The sequence below is a fragment of the Rhinolophus sinicus genome, linkage group LG12, assembly GCF_036562045.2.
Source record: "Rhinolophus sinicus isolate RSC01 linkage group LG12, ASM3656204v1, whole genome shotgun sequence".
Classification (NCBI taxonomy): Eukaryota; Metazoa; Chordata; class Mammalia; order Chiroptera; family Rhinolophidae; genus Rhinolophus; species Rhinolophus sinicus.
Window position 1 is genome coordinate 56612429 of NC_133761.1, and position 24610 is coordinate 56637038.

The 24610-nt window shown below is 48.3% G+C and overlaps 1 long non-coding RNA gene and 1 other non-coding gene across 5 annotated transcripts in view; one reads left to right on the forward strand and one right to left on the reverse strand.

Annotated features, from left to right (window-relative positions):
* Window positions 1–2300: 2300 nt before the first annotated feature.
* LOC109451963 (uncharacterized) overlaps window positions 2301–24610 on the forward strand; it is a 388342-nt gene continuing 366032 nt past the window's right edge. For all 4 annotated transcript variants that reach the window (XR_012490909.1, XR_012490908.1, XR_012490907.1 and 1 more), the window contains exons 1-3: window positions 2301–2582; window positions 13464–13557; window positions 13633–13858. This is a non-coding gene — a long non-coding RNA (uncharacterized LOC109451963). The remainder of the gene's footprint in view (window positions 2583–13463; window positions 13558–13632; window positions 13859–24610) is intronic.
* Window positions 2725–2797, reverse strand: TRNAT-UGU (transfer RNA threonine (anticodon UGU)). The gene has a single exon. It is a non-coding gene; the product is annotated as a tRNA-Thr (tRNA).

Below are 24610 nucleotides of genomic sequence, written 5' to 3' on the forward strand. Positions count from 1 at the left end.
TGTGAGGTAAATCACTTGCCCTAGGTCACAGCAGCAAGGGGACAGGGAACAGAATCAGCTGGACTTGAACCAGTGTCCCTCTCAATCTCCTGTCCAACTGCCTCACTGGAGGCCCTCCAAAGAGGGTTGGTGGCTTTTCACCCGGTATTTGAGGACTAGAAGAGCTAAGAGAGGAAATGATCTCTGTCGGCAGGAAGTGTTCTGAATCCTGCACAGCATCCAGAGCACTGTAGGCAATTTGATTTACAGAGAACAAAAGCATGAAATACCACAGTTGTTGGGGACTTTTAGAGGTATGTGATCACTGCTTTACATGGGATTGGACATTCCCTGCACAGATTTTTCAGATTTCCAGAGAAGCAGATTCCATGTTTTTCTTTAGCAATCTCCATTTGTAGGGTCACCTCACCTCACCTCACCTCACCTCACCTCACCTCACCTCACCTCACCTCACCTCACCTCACCTCACCTCACCTCATCAAGCCTCTCTTACTCTTCTTCCCTTGTCTTTACGAAAGATGCAAAACACTGGTCATCATTTTCTAAACACAATTTTTAGATCATTCAGGCTTCTTCCTTTGCCCTTTCTCAGAGTTTTTTTTCTTCTTCTTTTCTTTACCGTCATCTATCCTTGTAGCTCTTATGAACAATCTCCAGAGAGAAATGAACTTCAGGATCTGACCCACCCTGATATTTTACACTTTTAACTTGTTACGTGAAAACATCAACATAAAAGTGGGCGGGATTAAGCCGTGGATCATTTTGTTGAAACACGGCTGAAAATCCTGGCTCAGTTGAGGGAGATTGGATCTAACCTCTGGATCAAGTATTTGAGCTCACTCTGCCTCATTTTCCCCAGAGGATCTTTCTTCAAAGATGTGGCAGAATAGGGTCTGACCTGGAAGTGTTTTGAGCTCTGGGGGAAAGGTGCTCAGAACTCATGTATCAAAACAAAGGCCTGCATCCACCAGGATTGAGGTGTTCTAAGCACAAGCTTTGAATAGGACTGGCTGGAGGATGGGGAATGGAGGAGGACGGCTGATACTGTCTGCAGGAAGATGGGCCTGGAGTGCTTCAAAAGCACCTTTTTAAAAAACTCTGTTACCTGATGACTCTAACCCCAGAGTAAGTAGTCTTGGTATTAAGGTATTCGAGGATCTGAAATGGCTTTGTAAAAAGACATTCAGTGTCAGTGAAAGTGCTGACCCTTCTGTGATAATTGTGGGTATTTTTCTTGCCTCAGTGGGATCTATTTCCTCCAGGCACCCTGATCACTTCATCTTCACAGCATTCCTAGCGGTAGATATCCTGACCGCAGAAGGGCCGAATAACAAAACTATGAGTGTGTTTTCCCAGAATTACAATCTTGCAAGCCAAGACAGAAAGTCTTACAATTGCATCACTCCCCGAAGTTAACTCAATGAAAGCCATGAATTCTCTTTTTCTTTGTGGAATTTAGATTATGTTGGGGAGATATTTAATCTCAACCAATGCCACGCGTACTGCTTGTCATACATAGTAATGGGCTCTGGGAGAGCCAGAGATAAAGAGACTCTGCCTACCCCAGTTTACCTGGTGTGATCACAGGTTAAGAATTAACCTGAACTCAAGGTCACAGGACTCTGGCTTCCTAAACCTACCCCATCCAACAGAAACATGAGAGCTGCAAATGGAAGCCACATACGTAATTTAAAATTTTCTAGTAGCCACATTCAATAAATGTGAAAATGAATGTAATTATGTAGTTTTATTTAATCCAGCATATCTACAGTATTATTTCACCATGTAATCAATTAAGAAATTACTCATGGGATAGTTTACATTCTTTTTTTGGAACTAAATTGACGGATCCCACGTGTGCTTTGCACATCTCAATCCGTATTAGCCACATCTCAGGCACCCGTGGCCACATGTGGTCAGTGGCTACTTCACAGACAGTCCTTTATCAAGCTGTAGCCCTGAGATGTGGGAAAAGAAAAGAAATCGTGGGTGGGGAAATCTCATGCATCCAGAAGAGGCTCTTCTGACTCTGTAGTCACGCGCATTCTGGAATTCAGGGGAAAAACAAAAAAACCGGAGCAATGAGAATGACTACAAACATCGCTTGCCAACAGCCCGGGCTGTTTATTTATGGGCGTTCCTCTCCTTCCCTTTCGAAGAGGGCAGGACCGGGGACGCAGGCTGCACTCGGAGGCCCAGGCTGCCACGTGGCAGCCACAGCGCCGGCTTCCTTCCGGGCCACGCTGGCCACGCTGCGGGTCCCGACAGAGCGTGGGGACGCTCAGTCGCCGGCCGCGGGAGCTGGCGCCACAGCGCCGCCCGCCGGCCGCGCGGCCGAACTGCAGACGCAGCGCCGCCTCCGCCCGCCCGCCCGCTCGCCCGAGCTTGAGTTCCCGGCGAGGACGCCTCTCCCGTTCCTGGCGTTCAGTCCGGTCCTAGGCTTGAAAATGAGCCTGTGCCTCCATTTCCAGTGCTTGGGCCCGCAGGTGAGGGCAGCACGGGGGTCGCCGAGGACGGCTTTTCTCTTTCCTGCTCTTTGTTGCGGTCCAGGATTTTCTCTTCCGGGTCACAGCTAAAGCACAGTAAGGATGCCCGTTCTTTGCATTTCAGGATGAGTCAGTTTTAATCCTGCCGCGAGTAACGTTTTCAAAGACGACCTTTCCAATTTAGAGTCTCTGTTCCATATTTACATAAGATAGTAAGGGGAAAAAAAAAATTAGCAAGAGGCCCCAGCGAGGATCGAACTCGCGACCCCTGGTTTACAAGACCAGTGCTCTAACCACTGAGCTATGGAGCCCACTTGTTACCTGGCACGCTGTGATTCAGGGACATTGGAAACAACCCCGCTTTATTTGGCAGGCTGTGAGAACGACCTTGTGTCCCATATCAGTTATTCATATAAAGACTATAAATGCTAGAGAAAAATCCTACAACATGATAAGCAGAAAAAAACCGAATCTAAACTTATGTTTAGGATTACAAAACACTGAATCTTACCTATGGTAAGTTATGCCTATAGACAAGGGCTGGAAGGAAAAATGCAAAAATGAAATTGTGTTCTGATTATATTATAAGTAGCACCTTTATGTCTTAGAAAAGCCTCTAATCTATTATTTATATGATACATTGTATCGAGTTTAGTACAGTCTTAGATTGTTGAATTTGCGGCATTTAAATGTTGACAGTATTCTTTAATGATTCTTTGTATTTCTGTGGTGTCAGTTGTAACTTCTCTTTCATTTATGGTTTTATTTATTTGGGCTCTCCCTCTTTTTTTCTTGATGCGATTGCCTAAAGGTTTGTCTGTCTACTCTTTTCAAAGAACCAGCTCTTAGTTTTATTGATCTTTTCTATTTTTAAAAAAATAATGTTTCTATTTTGTATACATCTGCTCTAATCTTAACTATTTCCTTTTTTTTTTTGTTTACTTTGGGTTTTGTTTGTTCTTCTTTTGCTAGTCCCTTTGGGTGTAGAGTTAGATTGTTTGGGGTTTTTCTTATTTCTTGAGGTAGGCCTGTATAGCTATGAACTTCCCTCTTAGAACTGTTTTTGCTGCATCCCGTACATTTTGAAAAGTTATGTTTTCATTTTCATTAGTTTCAAGATAGTTTTTGACTTCTTGTTTGATTTCCTCTTTGGTCCATTGTTGTTTAGTAACATGTGGTTTAGTCTCCATATATTTGTGCTTTTTCCAGTTTTCTTCCTGTAGTTGACATCTAGTTCCGTGCCGCTGCGATTGGAAAAGATGCTTGATATGATTTCAATCTTCTTGAATTTATTGAGGCTTGTTTTTTGGCCTAATATGCGACCTATCTGGAGAATGTTCCATGTACACTTGAAAAAAATGTGTTTTCTGCAATTTTTGGATTAAATGTCTATTAAGTCAGTTAGTTCCGTCTAATGTGACATTTAAGGCCATGATTTCATTATTAATTTTATATCTGGATGATCTATCTATTGATGTGAGTGGGGTATTAAAGTCTCCTACTATTATTGTATTACTGTGGATTTCTTCCTTTATGGGTATGTTCATTAATAATTGCTTTACATACTTAGGTACTCCTGGATTGGGTGTGCAGATACTTACAATGATTATATCCTCCTTTTGGACTGACCCCTTTATAATTATGTAATGTCCTTCTTTGTCTTTTTCCCCATTTTTTGTTTTAAGGTCTATTTTGTCTGATACAAGTATGGTGCCTCAGCTTTCTTTCTGTTTCTGTTTGCATGGAATATCTTTTTCCATCCTTTCACTTTCAGTCTGTATGTGTCTTTGAAATGGGTCTCTTGTAGGCAGCACATAGGTGGGCCATGGTTTTTTTTAATCCCTTCAGCCACCCTGTGTCTTTTTATTGGAGCATTTAATCCATTTATATTTAAAATAATTATTGATAATTATGGACTTATTGCCATTTTGTTAATAGTTTTTAGCTTGTTTTTATAGTTGTCCTCTGTTCTTTTTTCTTCTTTACCTATTCCTTTGTGGTTTGCTGTTTGTTTACGATCCTTTCTCTTCGTTCTTTGTATGTCTTTTGTAGGTTTTGGGTTTGTGGTTACCATAAGGTTTATGTATATCATTCTTTATCTATAGCAGTCTATTTTTATCTTATAGGCATTTAAGTTCTAATATATTCTATAAGGGCAACATTTTTATTCCTCCCTCCATGCTTTGTGTTATTGATGTGATATTTTAGACCTTTTTGTGTTGTGTATCTCCTAACTACTTATTATAGTTTAAGTTTAATACTTTTTTCTTTTAACCTTCACAGTAGCTTTTTAAATGTCTGATTTCCTGTATTTATTGAATATTTGGCTTTACCTGTGAAGTTTTTCCCTTTCTCATATTTTATTATTTCTGTTTATGGCCTTTCCCTTTCTACTTATAGAAAGGGTTTCCTTCGTATGTAATTTATTTTTCTCTTGCTTCCTTCAAGATTGTCTCTTTATCTTTAGCTTTTGCCATTTTAACTACAATATGTCTTGGTGTGGGTTTCTCTGTGTTCATCTTGTTTGGGACTCTTTGTGCTTTTTGGACTTGGATGTCTGTTTCCTCTCCCAAGTTGGGAAAGTTTTCAGCCATTATTTCTTTAAATAAAGTTTCTGTTCCTTTCTCTCTTCTCCTCCTGGGATCCCTATAATGTGAATGTTTGAATGCTTGATGTTATCTCAGAGGTCCCTTAAACCATCCTCATTTGTTAAAAGTTCTTTGTTCTTTCTGCTGCTCTGGTTGGTTGATTTCCACTAGTCTGTTTTCCAGGTCTCTGATCCGTTCTTCTGTGTTAGCTAATCTGCTGTCGATTCCTTCTAATGCGGTTTTTTTTTTTTTTTTTTTTAATTGAAGTTGTTGTATTCTTCATGTCTGCTTGGTTCTTTCTTATACTTTCTGACTGTTGAAGTTCTCCCTAAGTTCTGCTGTTCCCTTAAGTTTGGGGAGGATCCTTATGACCATTTCTTTGAATTCTTTAGCAGGCAAATTACTTTTTTCATTTCCTCTGGGTTTCTTTCTGGGGATATTTCTTATGCCTTCATTTGAGAGAGATTCTTTTATCTTTTCATTTTGTTTGACTTTTTATGTTTGCTTATATGAATTAGACAAAATAGCTGCCTTTTCTAGCCTTGGAGAAATGGCTCTGTGCAGACTGTGTGTGACCGGTGGTTTTGGCAGACAGGTAGGAGCCGAGCAGGTGAAGGTGCTGAAGGGCCCGGGAGCAGCTCTGCGTGGGGAGGCCAGGTGGCCCGCTGATCCCGCTTGCTCCCTTTCCAGGGCCATGTGTCTGGGAACACACTACAGTGACCTTTCAGGTAGGCCAGAGCACCTGGATGGAGCCCCGCCCACCTGGGTGGAGCCCCGCCCACCTGTGGACATACATAATGGTGCTCACCTGCGCCCGAGGCCGGGAGAATTCCCACAATGCCCCGAGCTCCCGAGGCGCCCGGCCTGGTCTCCAGCCTCGCTCTGGTTTGTTGGCTGAAAGCGGGGCCTGTAGAAGTGACCGCTGTGTAGGCTCCACGGGCCGGGTAGTTTTGGGGCACGGGAGCCGGGCATGCGCTCACGCCGCCTGGGGCACGGGCCCGCGGGGAGGAGCCGGTGCAGGGAGGCCGGGGGACGGTGCTGACGCCCTGCTGGTCCCGCGTGCGCCCTCTGTCGGAGGCAGACGGCTCCAGGCGAAGCCACCGTGCGTGCCCTGCCCGGGTCTTGCAGGTGGGCCGAAGCCCCCAATAGAGCGCCCACCTGTCCCGGCCAAGTGCAGGGGAAATAGTGGTGCTCACCGTTGCTCTGCCCCGGAGGGTTCCCGCAGCTCCCGGGGGTCCCCTCAGCTTCCCAGCCTTTTCCATGGGTCTCCTTCTCTTGCTTGTTGTCAGAGCTGTCCCTTCAGCACTCGGTCGTGTCGTGGGAGTGATTGCTGCCTCTCTACACGTGTATATTTCATTTTGGTCATGGTGGGGGGGGGGCGAGATCGGTGTTCTACGCTGCTGCCCTCAATTTTCATCAGTCTACTGGGCTTTTGGGTGGCATTGGCGGATGGACTTCACTTGAGTCTGGAGATGGTTGCCGTGCAGGATGTTGTTGGGTCGGTGCAAAGCCAGTTAGCAGTGGGACTGGACTTGCTGGTGTGGAGGGTGCTCTGGGAGGGAGACGCCTGGAGGGGGGAGAACAGGAGAGAAGGATGGAGAAGATGCACCCCTAGCCCCGCCTCCTCATTCCTGGCGTGCAGAACTAACGTCGTAACCCCAAGTTTCTTCCGGTGGGCTCCACTGAGCCTCCTGTCCGGTTGTGAACAAAGGCTAGTTCACTCCGGGCAGGGTGGGGAGGTGAGGGCTGAGCACTTCCAGGCCAGAAATGCAGGTGGCCATGGAGGGCGGTGGAAACATCCGGGGCCTGGGGGTCTGGAGGACCTCCTGTTGAATCTGGAGACACCTGGTTCCAGTTGTCTTTGCTGAGCTGCGTAGGGTGACAGGCTGCCCCGGGGCAAGCCACGGCTTTGGGGTCGGAGGGACCCGATTCCCAGTCCAGCTCTGCCCCTTGCTGGCGGCACTGAGGTCACCGAACTTTTGAGTTTCCAGTCCTTCATCTGCACAGAGGGGCTGAGGGGGTACGGACCTCCTAGGGTGGGTGTGGGGGTACAATGTGATGCCAGGATGCCAGCACAGGGGCGGCCTTGCCTTGCCTTCAGCTACTGCCCACCTGGATCTTCCAGTCGGGCCCACTTTATGCTTTTGCTCTCACTGTGGTAGAGGAGATGTACTTCACCCCAAAGACAGCCAATCCCTCCCCCATCTGCCCTCTTCGGGAACCCCTTTATCCCTTGAACAGTCACCTCTCCCTCTCCATCGAACCCTTCTTAGCTTTTAATATGCTCGAGTCTCTCTACCAAAAAACACAAGGAAATAAAATTACCCCTCCTTCTGGTGAATTATTGTCATTCGTTCTCCGCGTTCCTCACCCCCCACCACTCCCCTTGCCATCTGTCTTCTGCCCCCACAGCTCCACAGAACGACCCTCACTGGCCTCTGCGTGGATAAAACCTTGGTGTCCTGGCAGCACAGGACCCCGCCAACCCCTTTCTCCCCCTGAAATTTTCACCTCTGTGTCCCCTCTGGCCACTCCCTGAGGGCCCGCCCACCTCCAAGGAACCCGTCTCTCATCCTTCTTCATAGACTCACCCCTGCCCCAGAGCAGAGGTGAAACGCACAGGCCTGAGTCTGAATTCTGGCTCTTCTCCTGCCAGTTTGGGAGCCAGCGGTGAGCCAAGGCAGATATGGTTCCTGTGGGTACTTGGGAAGAATAAATGAAACAACGCATGTAAATCCTTCACACAGAGCCTGGCATCTGTGGAGTACTCAATGTAAATTACTTGTATTACTGTTTGTACCTAAAAGTATTGTGTGGAGCCCTCCAAGTGCAGGAGGCTCACTCAGGGACATGGGGGACAGCAGGAGGCAGCGGGAGGGACGAAGAGCACGGCATCCGTGGGGCCCAAAGCCCCGTTTCCGTAGGCACAGCTCCTCACAGGCACCTGCTGAGTGAGACGTTATCACTCGCTTTGGGAGCACTGTGTCATATTCAGAAAGGAGAGATTTTTCTCACCTCCTGCAAGACCACAGATTAGAATTCACCTTATTAAAGTCAGACAGGGCAAGCACTCAGCGCGCAACGAGGCCAGGAAGGGGATAGTCTTTCAGTTGACACAGCTGTGGTCTGTCATGTTCCCTTGCCCTTTGCAGTCTGCTGTAGAAGGAGGGTCCAACCTCCAGTACCATAGGACAGTGCGGTGGGGTTTCCATACTTGGTGGATCAGATGAGATGCTAGAAATGGTTAGTTCAGGGACCAAAGGACAGTTGAGACTCTGAAAGAGTCCCGGGAAATTGTTCAAGGCTTTTGGGACAGTCTTATGAGACAGAAACTAGCCCCCCCCTCCCCCCCCCGCCCCCGGAAGATCTCTTGTGTTTCCTAAGATCCTAGTGGACCTCAGGCTAAGAGGGGAGGGGCCCTAAGGTGGAAACTAGAACTTGAGGGTCTTACAGTTCATCTGGTCGCATGGGTCTCAGTTCTGGCTGCACGTTAGCTCTCTGGGGACCTTATAAATGTCACTGGTCAGGTCCCAGAAATTTTAGTGTTTGGGGTGAGACCTAGGCATTCCTATGTAAATGCTCTCCAAGTTATAATAATATGCAGCCAGCGGTGAGAACCTGGTCTATCCAATCCTTTTTATTCCGGAGATGCATAAACAGAGACTTTGAGACTTGAGTAGTTGACCCAAAGTAAAGGCCACACAGTGGACTTTGGCCCCAGGGTGTGAACTCAGACCTGGGCTGTCTCCATTACCCTACAACAAAATCTCCTCATCACTGCCACTTCGCGTTTATTTTACACAGAATGCGACAGTGTTTATGTGTTTAAACCTAAATCTGGATGTATTATTTGAATAGTACTAGCATGCTTTAGAAGGACTGTCAAGAATTAAGACTGTTCCAGAATCATTTGTGGTCTGCTGTCCCAGGATCTGGAGGTGGTGACGAGCTCAGGTATTGGAGTCACAAAAGCCTGGTTTTCAATGGTAAATCTGCCACCACCTGCTGTGCGACCTTGGCCACGTTGCCTAATATCTCTGAGCTCCAGTTTCGTTATCTGTAATGTTAGTATTTCCTTAGAGAGTCAACACAGGCTGGTTTCTTGTTTGTGAAGATGAAATAAGATAGTCATAAAGCTCTTAGCCTGCCATTTATACCTTTTAAGTGGTAGCAACAGGAGTCGCTGCTGTTCTGAGTTATTGTTTTCATGTTTCTGTGTACTTGCCTTCTAGAATAGTGGTTTTCAACCAGGGGTGCTTTTGCCTCCCCAGGGAGCATCTGCAAATGAGATATTTTGATTGTCACAACTGGGGGGAGAGGGTGCTAGTGGCATCTAGTGGGGAGGGATGCTATCAAACGTTCACAGTGCACAGAACTGCCCCCTCCCCCAACAAAGAGCGGTCCCACCCAAAAATGCCAAAGCTGAGAAACGCCGATCTAGACATTTGAGAAGAATCAGGAGCTTGAAGGCCAGAGCTGTTGGGTGTAATAGGTTGATGGTTCTTGGGTCTTGCACTGGCGAGGAGGCCAGCAGACAGTGAACAGCCCCACTCTGCTCTCAGTCGCTAAGAGGGGACACAGTTTCCACCTCTTGCCATATAAGTTCTGTGGTAACCTTCAGGCAGTAACACTGGGATTCATACGTCTTAGAGGTGCCGTGAGGATAACCCTGCACTTAACGCTTAGAGACGCTGGTATGAAAGGCTAAATAAAGTGAAGACGATTGCATCAGTTCCCACGGGAGGGCCGTCTTTCTGCACAGCTGTGCTCTGGGCACCTGGGCATTGCATTCGCTCTCCTCTCTCATGAGCTCATCATTTATAAACGACAGCCACCGAAGTGGGAAAGCATGACCCCGAGTTGGCAGGTGGAAAACGTACTCGGCTTTCTTGCTGGAGCCTTGTGTCTTAACTTATTTGTCTTAAAAGTGAGATAAATTTAATAGTGGTAGGCCCTCTCTGTTATGTGAGAGAAGAAGAATGCGTGTAAAAGCTCTCCTTGAGGGCACACTTGTTAAGGTGACCGCGGTGAGTTAATTTGGCTGCAGTTGAGTGAGTGGACGCTAGGTGGCGCTACCTTCTCACACGAGAGGAAGATCCGCCCTCCCCGTAAATTATTAATGTCAGTCTTGGAGTAGTGCGTGCACCCCAGCGTGAAAAATAAAGTAACAGGAAAGATCTACTTCTTAAAATAAGTCAGCAGCCCAGTGAAGCAGATACTGCCATGGCAGGTACATTTGCTTGGTCAAACTGATGGAAAAGGGCATTTACTGCCCATGGGCCTCTGGCTACAGATACCAAACGATAAAAATACACCATTAAAGGAAACCATTCAGCAGGCCTGGCCTCAGGAGAGAATGAGGACGAGCTGAGCTCAGCCATAGGTCTGGGATCTGGCACCCACGTTCCTCTGGAATGACTGTTGGGTAAAATGGACAGTGGTCATGTGTAGATACTTTGCATTGTCTGGTTGGCTCTCCCTGACTTAAGAGGCCCGGCCCCACAGTCAGGTGGTGAGGCCACCGGTGTTTCAGCGGTTACGATAGGAATCACTGTTGTTCCCTACCTTAGAAGGTAAGCAAGGTGTGGCTCACAGGAGGCAGTGACGGCAGGAACGCAGGAAGCACGATTTGAGGGTGATGGTGAGGGGCCCCTTTACACAGCAGCCTCGGTGGGGACTCTCCAACTCCCTTGTAAGGGGCACTCACTGACCCCGATGCCAGTTCCCGTCATCTTGCCCCTTGTCTCCATGCTCTGGAGCCACCACTGTGAAGGCCCCCGTGGTTCTGGGCTTTAGAAAGAGAGGGCGGGACAGGGGTGGGAGGGTGGCATTGGATCCAATAGTCCTGCGTTCCAGCTCTGCCACCAACCATCTCTTTGACCTTGGCAATGTCTTTCACTTAACCCTCAGTGCTGTCATCTGTAACATATAGATAACATGGGCAGGAAGGTTGCAAAAGGGCCTGATCTGCTCCAAATAAGTTCACATAGATCTGAAACAGAAAAGGTTTGCCACTAAAGTGGCCACACAGCCACACATGACGGCAGAGGAAGTGTGAACCCGAGTAGGGGACTGGAAGGGCGATGGGCAAATGCCATTCCCACCACTTTAATCCCGTTTTTGGTTTGCTTGTGGTTGTCTAGACTTGGTCTCTGCTGGTCCTTAACGTATTGTTACAGTTTGCTCTCTTGTTCTTCCGTTTCTTGACTTATAATAACGTAACGATAGCGATTATGGAGGGAGCACCCGGCAAAGCGCGAGCATTTTAGGGACGTTACTTTCCCCAGTGTAGTCCTCACAGGCACCTGCAAGGTAAGTATCATATGAGGAGACAAAGGTGCATCACGGCCGGAAGTCCTAGGGCCAGTGGGCGATGGAGTCACGAGGCTGCCTCGGTTCCAGCTGAGAAAGGCGGTGGGCAGGAAACCCCGCTGCCCCGAGAGTAGCAGAGGTGCTGCCTTTCCCCTCAGAGTATAAGGTGTCTGGAAGCTGCTCTGGAAAGAAGGTGCATTGCGTTCTTGTTCTATCATTAACGATACTTCAGAGGACATACACATACACACCCTCCTCCACGCAGGCACAGAGCTTTATTTTTATCCCTAGTTGCAAACATTCATTTATAAATAGCCATGGGCTCAAGTGGGTGTCATAGAGGGTGGCTGTCCTAATGGCCAGTTAAGATGTTTGTCATCATGGACGGGGGATGTGAGCTTGCTGTTCCAGAACTGACCGAGGGAGCCCCCATCTTTCTCCATTTGGTTTAGCACAGGCCAGAGCCCTAACCACGGGGCTGTGAAACTAGGCCTGTCTGGGTCAGAGACTCTTTCAGGTTGAACACTCACCTTCTTGCAGTGACAGAGAGGTGGACAGTCTCCTGCACCCCTCTCTGGTCCACCCTTTGGGTTGGAAATGGTTCTTGAATGAACTCCAATTTCCAGCTGGTTAGTACTTCACCTTTCCCCAAACCTTGTTTTAGGTGCCCTTTGAATCAAAGACCACCTTGTCTCTCACACCTGGTCCACAGTCGAGCTTCCAGGATCTTGGCGCTTTGGAATGTAAACTACACTTGTCAATGTCGGGTAGGGTGGCTGGGGAAGGTGATTAGCATTTGTTGAGGACACACTATGTTTTCGGTACGTATTGGGTACTTCGTGTACATTTATCTCACTGACCCCTCATCTCCAGCCTGTCACGTAGCTGCAGTTAGCCCTGATTTAGCGATGTCTTCATGGGTGACCTTGCTTCTCCGTATGCAGCTCAGAATGTACGTGGGTTTAACCTCAGATCTGAGCTCTTCCTGCTGCCTTGTAGTACTGAAGCTTATGCCTTAATCAACACATATTTATTCAAGTATCTTTTCTACAAAACGTACTGTCCTAGGTAACCTAGAGTGATGCCAGAAAGTGTAGGCCATGGTTGTTACCCTCGGGGAATGACAATATCGTTGTGAGACGAAGACTTACCCAGACGGGAGTTAATGAATAATGGGAAGAAATATCACAAATGCCCAGTAAGAAGAGACGACACGCTCGGTTTGAAGAAGAGACACCAGGTGGTCAGTGGAAGTTCATGGAGAAGGTGGAAAATGAGTTCTTGAAATAAGAGTTAGATTTGAATGGGGCCAGAGAGTGGATGGATTACAGCTGGAGCATGCCCTCGTGGAGTGTGCTCTGAGGGCAGGGGTTGTTTCATGATGGCAGTAGGGCTGGGAGAGGAAGGAAGCTGGGCCAGAGGAAGGTCATTGCTAAAAGCCATAGCCCCGGGGTCCAGGCTCTTTCTGCTGACTGAGCAGGTCAGAAGGGACATCGGGTGGCCTTGGGATCTGTGGGTGTGTATGGAGAGCTGGCACAGCAGCTGTGGCTACGGGTCTTCTCTTCGCACTGCCTTCATTCTCTGGGCTCCAGAAGGGCCCCCAGGTCTCTGCCCTAAGACAGCAAAGGGGCGAGGGGCAGCAGAGACAGACTCTGGGGGTGAGTGTTTGTGAGAACAGGCCTCCCGGAATTCTCCTTCTGCCTGCACCGTGTGCAGAGCCGCACGTTGCGCGTGGCAGTGTTGCCGGAGGGGATCGATGGGAAAAGATTGGTTGTCCTGCTAATCCGAGCAGGCAGGGGCTCAGCATGATTGTGGTTTGAACATTAAAACAAACATATTGTATCCTATTTTATAGATAAAAAGACTTGTAATAATTTAGTCGTGAACGATGGCGGTAAGAATGAAAAGCAAGCCCTAAAAGTGATCAATTGTGTGGGGCGAATCAGTGACCACATCTGGTGATTGATTCGAGACTGAAGATGTGGGGAGTGTAAACTAGAGATGAGATCGGGGACTTAGGGGGAAGGAGTCCACGAGAACTGCCTCCATTCCTTCCTGAAGCCGCCCCTCTCCACAGGTGCTCTGCTTCCTAAACCGTCTTTCCAGCCAAGTGCTTTGCTTCTGCAGCTGCCAATTAATCCAGACGTCCAGCCCTGCATGCTCCACTCCTGGTAAGTGCCCTCTGCAGGGGACCATGTTTTAATCTTTCATACCGTGTTCTTACTGTACCTTTTCTGTGTTCACAGACACACAGACTTACCGTTGTGTGACAATTGCCGGCAGTGTTCAGTGCAGTCCCACGCTGTACAGGCTTGCAGCCTGGGGGCGGAAGGCGACACCGCACAGCCTGGGGTGTAGGAGGCAAGACACCTAGGTGTGTGTAAGTGACGTCCCCACGTGACGAAGTCGCCGAAGGATGCAATCCTCGGAACGGATCCCCTTCATAGGATTTCCTTGGCTTCTGGGTCCTTGGTGAGGTCGTCTCCCATTGGTTCTCCGAGTTGTTTTCCTAAACTTCCTCCTGAGGGTTTACACGTGTTTGGTTAGGAAGAGTCTCTTGTCAGTCATGGCTTCTGGAGTTTTGTTCCACGTGGACTCCCTTTTCATTTTGTGATGAGTCCTTGGAAAGATGAGATAACCTCTTGCCTAGAAAATGGGACCCAAATAATACACGATTTTCTCACCAAAAAATGGGAATGTAACACAAGAAACCTGTGGGGTTAATTAATGTAAGAAATTAAATGTTTATTAAGTATGTATTATGTCTGCTTTGTGCTAAGCGTGTGTGTGTGTGTGTGTGTGTGTGTGTTTATACACATTTATACAAGATGAGTAAAATCTGGTCACTACACAAGAACAGTCAGTTTAATGGGGGGAAATTTTTGAACTTCTATGAAAGGATAAATAGGAGGATGGCTTAGAGTTTGTGTGGGCTCTGGAGCTAGCCTGTCTTGTCCAGATTTGAATTCTGGCTCTTAAACTTGTGAAAAGGCATGTGACCTTTATGTACCTTAGTTTTCTCCTCTGTGAAATGGGAGACAAGAATCCTACCTAGTTAATTAGGTTGTGGGGGGACTAGCTAGATGACAGATCTAAATGAAGTAGAATAACGCCCGGCCAATAGGAAGCAGTTGATGAATGAGAGGAATTACTGCTGCGAGATTACAATAGGAACATCCGTACATTTTCCATTTTCAGGGATGTTCAAAGATTCTGGAATGGCCACCCAACAATGACTGAGGCAGATGCCCTCCACTTCAGACAGAGGGGGGTTGGCTGTCCATTTCCCCAGTCACTTCTAGCCTCGCCTGTGACATAGGTGCTGCGAGGATGTCCCTGGGTATGTTTTTCACCTGTCTGAGCCTCGATTTTACCATCTATTAAATGGGAAGACTTGTTTTGCAGAGCTGGTGTGAGGATAAGATCCCCACATAGAACTTGTCCACACAAGTGCTCAATGGTTGGCTTTTCGTTTTGCAGAAATGACTTTGTGTGTCACTGGAGCCAGGCACTTCTCTGGGCACAGGATGTTACTAAGAGTAGAGAATCACTGCTGGAGGGGGCAGCGAGGGGAAAAGAAGTGGGAATGCGAGGAGAGGCGGATTTTGAGGTTGATACTTGGTAACATGAACCCTTATTTTCAAAGCTCTTTTTTCCAATCCGTCCACCTCTCCACGTCCATACGGCTGTGTGTCACACTTGACTTAGCGGCGGGATTAAGCGTGCCGTGGGATTCAGGGGACAGTGGTGAAGGTGAGCTGTCTGACATTCTCGTCTGCACGAAGGGATAAACTGTCCTTGCGTCTTATTCACAAACTAAAGTGTAAAGCCATCAGGCGGGTCTCTAGGCTTTATTGGACAGAGTGTCCAGAGTGGCCCTTCACACCACAGATAGTTTGGGAACGAGTGAGTGTGCATATTAATTTCCTTCCTCTGCAAAACGAAATCTAGTTGCAAGCAGGCCAGCTTATTTCACAACCTGCCAGGATCCATAACTGATGGGTACAAGTGCGGATGACAATGGAATACATTTTTCGGGCTAAACGACAGCCTTGGGGAGGCTGTGCCCTCTTCCCGTGGCCGTTGGTTCTCTGGTTGAGCTGCTTCTGACTCTGTCAATCAGGCCTGAGTCGTTAGCCTGCATCCCTTACGGGGGTGTGAGCAGTTAATAAGGTGGCTGAAAATTCCTCTGCAGCTACAAATTGGCCCAGAAATCCCTATTTAGAGTACATTTGTGTGGGAGGCATAAAATCAGACAAGAGCCTCAAAACTGCTTAGCCACTCACCTCTCTGCTTTAACTTGTGGCGCCAGTTCCTTCCAGGGAAGTAAGTGAGGGCTGAGGGTACGGCTGGGTGGTCCATGGCTAGGAAAGGTCAGGGTTGTGACAAGCAGCCATTTTATGCAATAGTTTTGGGGAATAAAGCTGAGATTGGATTCTCTTTTTTGGTGATGGTTTCCCTCAGTGGAAACAGTGACCATTTACAGATTCTAGAAGAAGGGATTCGTCAGAGTAGTGCGACATTTAATTGCTCTATTTTCTTTACTTTAGAGCGTTGTTTCCTAAGTGATAAGCCAAAGAGCACTGCCCTTGAGGGATGTACCATGGGTTTTGTGGTCACAGTGGCCTGGGAAGCCTGCAGACTATAGTAACCTCCTGGACTCACAGCTCATGTTGGCAGAGTAAAGGCTCTGAGAAGCCCTGCAGAGGAGAAACAGGTATCAATTTGTCTAACCAAGCACTTACCAAACTTACTGACTCTGAAACCCTTTGTACACATATAGCACCTGCACTTTGGGAGCTTGGGTTAGAGTGAAGGGAGTAACATTTACTGAGCTTCTTCCATTGCAGGAAACCTGCTAGAGGCTTTATAGACATCGTCTCATTTGTTTCTTCCAGTGACCTGAGCTGTGTAGTTTCATTCCCATTTTACAGATGAAGATGCTGAGGTTTGGCAAGGTCAAAGAGCTTGCTCAAGGTCACGCAGCTAGTAAATGGTGGAGGGGAGATTTGAACCTTGGTCTGTGTAACTCCAGATCACATTCTCTTTTCACTTTGCCACACTTCGTAATGCCTGTCCCATTTTTGACCAAGGAGGTGGAAAGGGGTGGATGGGAAATGCTAAAGGACTTAGTTTGAGGGTCAGTCAGATGTAAGAGTATTATTTTTTTCTTCTCCATGAATGCAGTCAAGATCTTCCACCTTGCAGGACTCTATCTCTGCCAAGAGAAATGTTTGAGAGGTGGCCAGGCCCCATAAATTTCAGGATCATTGTGGTGCAGAGGCAGCTGCCCTTGGGGCAGGAGGACAGTGATGTTTGGATGGATATTCAGAGGCCCACAGCCTTTATTAGGATCCTCTTATTTCAAGTAGTTCTTTCATCAGGTCGTCCCCCTTTTCCATCTGCTGAAGCTCTGGCGGGTTATGAAATGTATCCCCAACTTCTGTCAAGGGGAATAGTTTGCCAACAGACGCCGGCAGGGTAACTGTCTGATGAAGGGTCCAGCTCCCATGCTGCCACTGGTCTTTGTCACCTCCCCGCAGATGCCCACATGAGAGGTGTTTCTGCCTCAGGGCCCTCGGGAGGCAGGGGCTGATTTGGGGCTCATGGAGCTGACTATTGGACTGGCAGAGGACATTGCGGCTGAGCAGTCAGGGTCTGGGGCTCGTCTCCTACCGTGCAGGGGCATTTCCACCCTTCTGAGTCTCTCATAGTATGTTGTCAACCCCCCTGGTGTTACAGAGGGGCTTTTGTCCGAGCCTGGCTTTACAGCACAGTTTTAAAAGGTTTCATTTCTGTGGCCTGTGGCGGACCGCAGTCAGGGGAGCTGAGCCTCCGTCCTTGTGATTTCTCTGAATGTCACCGCAGGACACAGCTCCTGCTGACTGGTGCCGGTGTCAGGACAGAGCCGAAGAATTTAGTAGAGAGACCATGGCCTTGCTCAGCGTATTCGTTTCATCTACAATTCTTGTGCTGGCTGGGCCACAGACATGAATTTTAAAATAAAAATGAACAAAATAAAATACTGCTGTCCCCAAGGAGGTGAGCATCCGTGTGTGTGGGGGGGCACACATGTAATTGCAGAACAGTGTAGTCAGCGCTTTAGGAGAGGGACTTCCAAGGTGGGGGGGCAGCGAGTGGTAAGCAAGACTTGGCAGTCGGGGTTCGAGAAGGCCTCCCCGCTGAGTTTGGAAGTGGGAATTTCTTGTTGGACGAAGGGCAGGCATGGCGAGAAGGGCAGTCCAGGCAGAGGTAACAGCCCCAGCAAGAGCAGTGAGGAGGTTCCCACAGCCAGTGAGGGCGGGGGAGGAACCTCCCCTGGAGGCCAAACACTAGCTTCTGGTTGCAGGCTTTGGGGTGGGGGCTGGGAAAGGAGAAAGGAAGACCACAGTCAGGACACAGGGGTAGGTAAGAGCACGTTCAGATACCTTTAGTATAGCAGATGTTACGCTGTGTGGAGAACCAAACTATCTTTGGGAGCGAAGGGATTCAGAATAGGCCTCCCCAAGATGTACCACTTTGGCATGTGTGTTATTTTGAGCTGAAGGCAACGGAGACCCTGCGGGCTCATGAGAATCTTTTATCTCCCCCTTCCAGAATTTAAATTAGGAGCCTTGCCCATTGTGAGAGTTATTATCAGAAATATCTTTCTATGACCTGATATTGGGCAGCACAGACAGATATCTAATTACTGCACATCTGCTCTTAGGGAACTGTAGTGACCTTCCTCCCCTCTAAGCCTCAGGCTCCTTACCTCACCCTTAGCTCAGAATGCCACATACACCTCATTTTAACTCTGTCTCTGACTTTCTCTGTAGGTGGGGTTCCCACACATACGTACGTAATTACATTTGGCTATTTCTTTTGTTACTCTGTCTCATATCAATTTAATTATTAAACCAGCTGGAAGAACCTAGAAGGGTAGAGGAAAGTTTCTTCCTCCTTCACAGTTGAGAATCATGGGCTAGGTTTTATGTGCGGGGCACAGGATTTCACATCTCATCCACTTGGTTTTGGGAGGAGGCAATGAAGTCTCGGTCCAGCCTTTCACAAAGCCAGGCGCTAGTGTCTGAAGCTGAATGTTGGTATGATGGTTGTATCCCGACCAGGTAGCATGGAGGTGACGGCAGGATCCTTACTGGTTCCTGAACTTTCAGAGCAGACAAATGAGCCCTTTTCTCAGCTGTGATTGAGCAGCCTTGCTACTGGGGCCTGAATGCCAGCTCTGTTCCAGCTTCGGGTTGTGGGTTGCAATGGAGAATGCCCCCGTTGTGTAGGGAAAGGCATTTTGTGGAGCTGTCAGGGCCTGAATATATACAGCGAGCCAGGCTGTAATATGTCCTGAGTTGCTATCAAAAAGAAAATAAGGGAGGTCCCCATGGCTGCCAAGATGTCACACCTTATAGATTTAAAGCTGGACAAAGTGACTTGCTGACCTCCATACTACTCTCAGGGGGCACATCTGTCTTCCTTTTACATAACCTTCCAGTCTCGCGTTGAGACTCCAGCTGGGCCAGGCTCTGCTGATAAACACTGGGCCTGATCCTGAGGTCACTTGAGAGGTTGGACCTGTTTCACAGGCCCGTGTGTCCCCAGAGCAGGGTGCGTGAAGATTTGGTTGCTTTTCCTATTTGCCTCAGTCACCCCCATGACCTTCCTCAGGGTGTCTATGGAATAATAACAGTAGGAAAATGTTGTGGAAGAGAACCAGGGGACAGTGATGACAATTGCCAGCTCTGTAGCCTAATGGGTTCCTTCTTGTGCTTTGAATAGAGGCCGTTTCTCAAGGACTCGACAGGCAGGTGTTTCCGATGGATGGGGCTGGGCAGTGTGACAGACGAAGACGGACGGGGTGAGCAGAGCCAATGAGCATACGGGCCTGCGAGCGAAAGGCAGCACAGGGGAGGGGTCCCGGGCACTGAGGGGCCGTGGAGAGAGGGGCTGGAAGGAGGGAGACACGTATGTGACAGGTGAGGCCCAGGGGCCAAGCTGTGTGGGCCCAGGGGGTGAGAGAAGAGGGCTTCCAGAGAGCTGTGTGCAGGGACGAAGGTACGCTTTTCCTCCTAGCACTTCGCAAAGCCCTTAGAAGAAGTCAGGCGGTGGTGGAGGACATCGGTCGTGAACTTGTGGAAAGAAGACCTACCTGGGGCTCCACCTGAAACAGCAGGGTTTTATGAACCACCCATTCATTTTCTTTTTTTCCTTCTCTTCCCTCCTTTTCCCAGGCTGCCCCTCCCCTTTGCGGCGCTCCTGCATAACTCCGCGTTTCAGGGGAAAACCTGCGTTTCGTTCCCACCGTCAAGCAGGCAGTTTCATGAGTTCAAGGGCTGATGTTCAGCCCTCAGGCTTCTGCTGGTGGGCTGGTGAGTGTGCGTCTGTCCCCTCTGCTTAGGAGAGGCGGTGAGGATGGACGAGAGGTCTTTTGTTTGCTGCCTTTTCTCTTCCAAACTATCCATTTCGATTTTCGGAGGCCGGGGTGAGTGTGGGAGCTGAGGGGCAGCAGTGGCCGTCCGTGAGGGGAGTAAGTGCCGCGGACTGATTGGGAGAGGACAGACCTGTCTCAGGAGGGAAGCTGTGTGGAGGCTTGTGTCCCACTCCCCGTGAGGAGGGGGAGAAATGCAGATGTAAAAGCAAGTTACAGACGGCTCCGGTCATTGGCGAGCCGTCCCCGTGGGGAGGGACAGTAATGACAGTGACCACCTGGCTGTTTGAAAGGCAGGAAGGGGCCCGAGTGGGTGCCTCCAACGACTTGCTCCCTATGATGGTTCTGTGAACAAAGCTGTCGGAATAAGTCCCTTCTTGATTAGAATAATTCAGTTCTTTCTTGGCACGATTGAATCACGTGTCCCGGGTGTTTATCGGGTGGGGTGATCCATCATGCAAATCCTTTCTCTGCCTCCTTCCACTGTCTATGTTTCCAACACCCACACAGATGAACCGGGGAAAGAAAGAAAAGACAAGCAAAAAAGAAGACAGCCTGGATGCAAATCATAAGCGCTCAAGAACAGAAATTGTCTTATTCATAGGACCCCTCTTTAAACGACCGTTCTCCTCTCCTCCCATTTGTAAATCATAATTTAAGGGATTATGTTAAAAGCTGGAATTTTCACTGTAGGAAGCCAGAGTCTGCTTTGGGACGGCTTCAGGAGAAAGTTGGGAATAGGGTATTTGTAGGAAACACCAGCTTAGGGGTGGTCCTTTGCCCCCCACTGGGAGTGGGAGGGTGGGATGTGTGGGTGGGGCTGGGGAGAGGAGGAGAGGGAAGTGTGTGGGGGGGTCCTGGTCCTCGAGCTTGGCTCTCTGGTTCCATTCATTTCTGCCATTTTGTAGCATGCTTTGGTAAGCACAGCGTGTAACTTTGAGGTCCTCTAAAGTTTGTACTGCTGAGTCAATCCTGGTGGTCTTAGCCTTGTAATAGCTCTGGATGCAGGAATATAGGATCTGTTAAGGGAGCTATATTGTTTGAGATAACAACTGCCAAATATGCAAGGAACATTTTATATTAATATCAAACCTTGTATGTATGTCTCTGCCCACTAAAACGTCCGATGGTGGAGCCATATAACTTTTAGGCATCACACATCTTTATCCATCACCAGACAGTCAATTTAAATGGTTTGATGCTTGTAAATCTCATCTGTTCCCCATGACATGGTATCCGTCTCGGCAGGAAGAACTATCTAATAGTTGTTCATTCCTGCCATGCCTGGGTGCTGCATATGTCTGCTTTAGCTTAGTCCCTCTTCCCTGTCCCCCCGCCCTGGACACAGGTAGGTGTGTCTCCCTATTATGTGGGCGAGGACAGTGAGCCTCAGACTCCGGGAAGCCTGTCGAGTTCAATCAAAGTTATGGGGCAGGACTCAAGAAGGGCCAATGCTGGGGTTTGAGCCTAGGCCAGACTGCCTTGGAAGGCCCTGCCTTTCCGTTACACCATGCCGTCTCTCTATGGCTTTGGTTCCTGTTGGAAAGGTCACGAACACAACATATTCCATCCTTTCAGGTCAGGCGTCCCAAAATTCCAGGTTTGGCATTGGACCCTTGGACTCTGAAAACCTTCAAGGTGAAGGCTCTGATTTGTGTGTACGCCCCCTGCCTCCCACAGCTGTGGGCTAAGTTGGGTTGATGGGGCAGGTGGCACATAAGGTAGATAATTGATTTTCTTCTTATGAATATTCATCTGCGGTTCCTTCTCCATCTGCTCACCTTCTGTAGTTTCAAAATGGCCGCTGCGCACGGAGCAGGAGCGCGCCTGGCCCTCGCCTTCTGGGTCACCCCCTGTACCCCTGCAGGAGCAGGGCTGAGCGAAGAGCACTGGGGCGATTAGCGGGGCTTGGGGCTTTTCTAGACGGCACGTCCGTAACTGTGCGAGCTCTTTGGAGCCATCTAATGAGTTGATCCTCAGTATGGCCATCTGCGCAGAAATTCGGGGCTGCACGCAGACCTGGGAAGCAGTCATGCCCTAGCTGTGTGACTGAGGCCCCCAGGCAGTTCTGGGAAGGGAAATGCTCGCAGGTCGCTGATAATAGTCCATGGTAGAGAAGAAGAACCATAAAGTGCAGAGGGCTCATTAGTTTTGATGGATCTGTCTCAAATAATGTACCATTTTGGTCCCTTGTGTAAAATCCAGGCTGCGTACCAAAGAGAAATGTCTCTTGGGGCCCATAGTAATGGTCTCTTGGGGGAGGGAAAATTTGGTGACTCTTTTACTATGGTTCAGGGGTTCAAAAGTGACTAAGCTTGTGTTGAAGCCATGTCTTCGCCACAGAAAAGGCTGTTCATCTGGTGTCCTATTAACAAGAACTGAATATTGAAGGATTCTTCCCTCCATCAATGACATGTGGTAACTCCTGTTCCTAATAATGGTTTCTACAGATGGAAATACCTTTTTTATTTTTATTTTTATGGAGGGCGCAGCTCACAGTGGCCCATGCAGGGATCGAACTTGCAACCTTGGTACTACCAGCACCGCGCTCTAACCAACTGAGCTAACTGGCTACCCCAGATGGAAATACCTTAAATGGTCCCCTGTATCATTACAGACGGACAAACTCTGTTCACTGAAGTTTTCATGTAAAATGCATTTGAGAGGTCCAGTTCTGGCACCAGTTACAAAGTGTTGGGTTTTGTCCACACCACCAAGCAATTCTTGGACACCAAGTGGGTGCCCTACACTTCAACTCAATTCGGACACTGTCTGCTCAAGATCATGTGAGATCCCAGGGGTCCAAGACTCAGTTCCTCAAGAGTGCCCCCCACTTCAGACGCCAATCTCAAATCCAGGTTGTTCGCTGTGCTTCTGGCAGACTGGCTATAAATCAGAGGTTCCGACCATGCCCTCCTTGGATTTGATTAATTTGCTGGAGCTGCTCAGAGGACTCAGGAAACCAGTTTACTCACTAGATTACTGGTTTGTTACAAAGGATATTAAAGGCTACAAATCAGTAGCCAGGTGAAGAGACACATAAGGTGAGATCCCAAACGAAGGAACTTCTGCCCTTGTGGAGTTCGGGACCTGCCACAATGGCATGTATCGAGTGCGGCAATATTCTAGTTCACCAACCTGGAAGCTCTCTGAACCCCCATTCTTTTGGGGTTTTATGGAAGCTTCATTACATAGGCACGATTGATTAAATCATTGTCCATTAGAGATTGATTCGACCTCCAGTCCCTCTTGCCTCCCTGAAAATTGGGGTGGGACTGAAAGTTCCAACCCTCTATTCAGGTTGGTTCCCCTGGTAACAAGTCCCCACCGTCTTTGGGGGTATTTGCAGAAGTCACCTTGTTCCCATAAACTCAGGTGTGGTAGAAAGAAGCTTCTTACGAATAACAGGACACCCATTCACCTTTATGGCTCTGAGGCAATTTCAGACACTGAGGGCAAAAGACCAAATCATAACAAAAGATCACTCTTCCCTCAGGAAATTCCAGGGTTTTAGGGACGAAGACCAAAACATGTATTTATTATTAATAAGTCACAACATCACACTAGGATACCAATTCTTTGAAAATTGTTAGTCTTTGCGTTAGGAATACTCTCAGTATTGAAATAACTAGTACATTTCTGACTGTGATGAATAACGTAGCTTATCTGAGGTTCCCTGTTCAACATTCATTCATCCCTCATTTACAATTTCATTCTTTCTTAACACAGTGCCTGGCACCAGGGTAAACAGTCAATCAAATTTAGATTTTAGGGTTATCTAGTAAAAAGCATTAACTAGGCATGAGTCTCAGGCTCTGTGATAGATACAGGACAGGGTTCTGAGGAAGACACAGCGGGTGCTGGAGTGGAACGTACACTAGTGGGGGGGGGCAGGTAAGGAAACAGGCAGTGAATGCTTCAGAGAGGGGACACATGGCAGGGGCACCTCCCCCAGATTCCAGGGGCTCAGGGAATCTGAACGATAAGTGGATATTATCCAGGGGAAGGGGAGGGGGTGGCAGAGGGGGCAGCATATGCCTTAAGGTGAGAAAGAGCGCTGTATTCCAAAAGGATGGCTGCTCCCCTGGGGAGAGACCGCTGCCCTCTATTTGGGAATGACTGTGTTGTAGCCTCAACCTGTCTTTTGTAGGCATCATCCATGTTAAGTTTTGGTCTATCCCAGTGGTTCTTAACTGGATTTGCTATGCCCCCCATCTTCAGGGACATTTGGCAAGGTCTGGAGACTTTTTTGGGTGTCACAATTGGAGGGATGGGGGTGCTTACTGGAATCTAGTGGGGAGAGGCTAGGGATGCTGCTAAACATCTTAGTGCACAGAATGGGCCTCCCAACAAAGAATCCACCAGCCCCACGTGGCGGTAACAGCTGCCGAGAAACGCTGGCTGTCACCGGCCTCTGAGGTCCCTTGATGAGCGCTTTCAGTAGGAAGTGGGACGTGCGCCCCCTGGCGGACGGTGGGTGGGATATTGAGGCACCACCCAGGAGCCTTTTCTTGCTCTTGACCACAGGGCGAGATGCTGGAGGAAGGATTTCCTCTGTGCCCTTCGTGTTTCTCCGTATTAACATAGAACAGTTGGCTAATAACTCTCAAATGGATCGAAGTGTGAGCTGCTGCCGTATAATGGCATCGTGGCCTCTAATCAGCCTGATGAGTTTGTGTAAAATGGACATAATACCACACTGCTTGGTTGTGGCAAATAAAGGCGGTAACATATGTGAAGCGTTTAGCGCAGTACGTGCAACTTCCTCCTGTTTTTATTACGGTGTGATCACTTCTTTGATG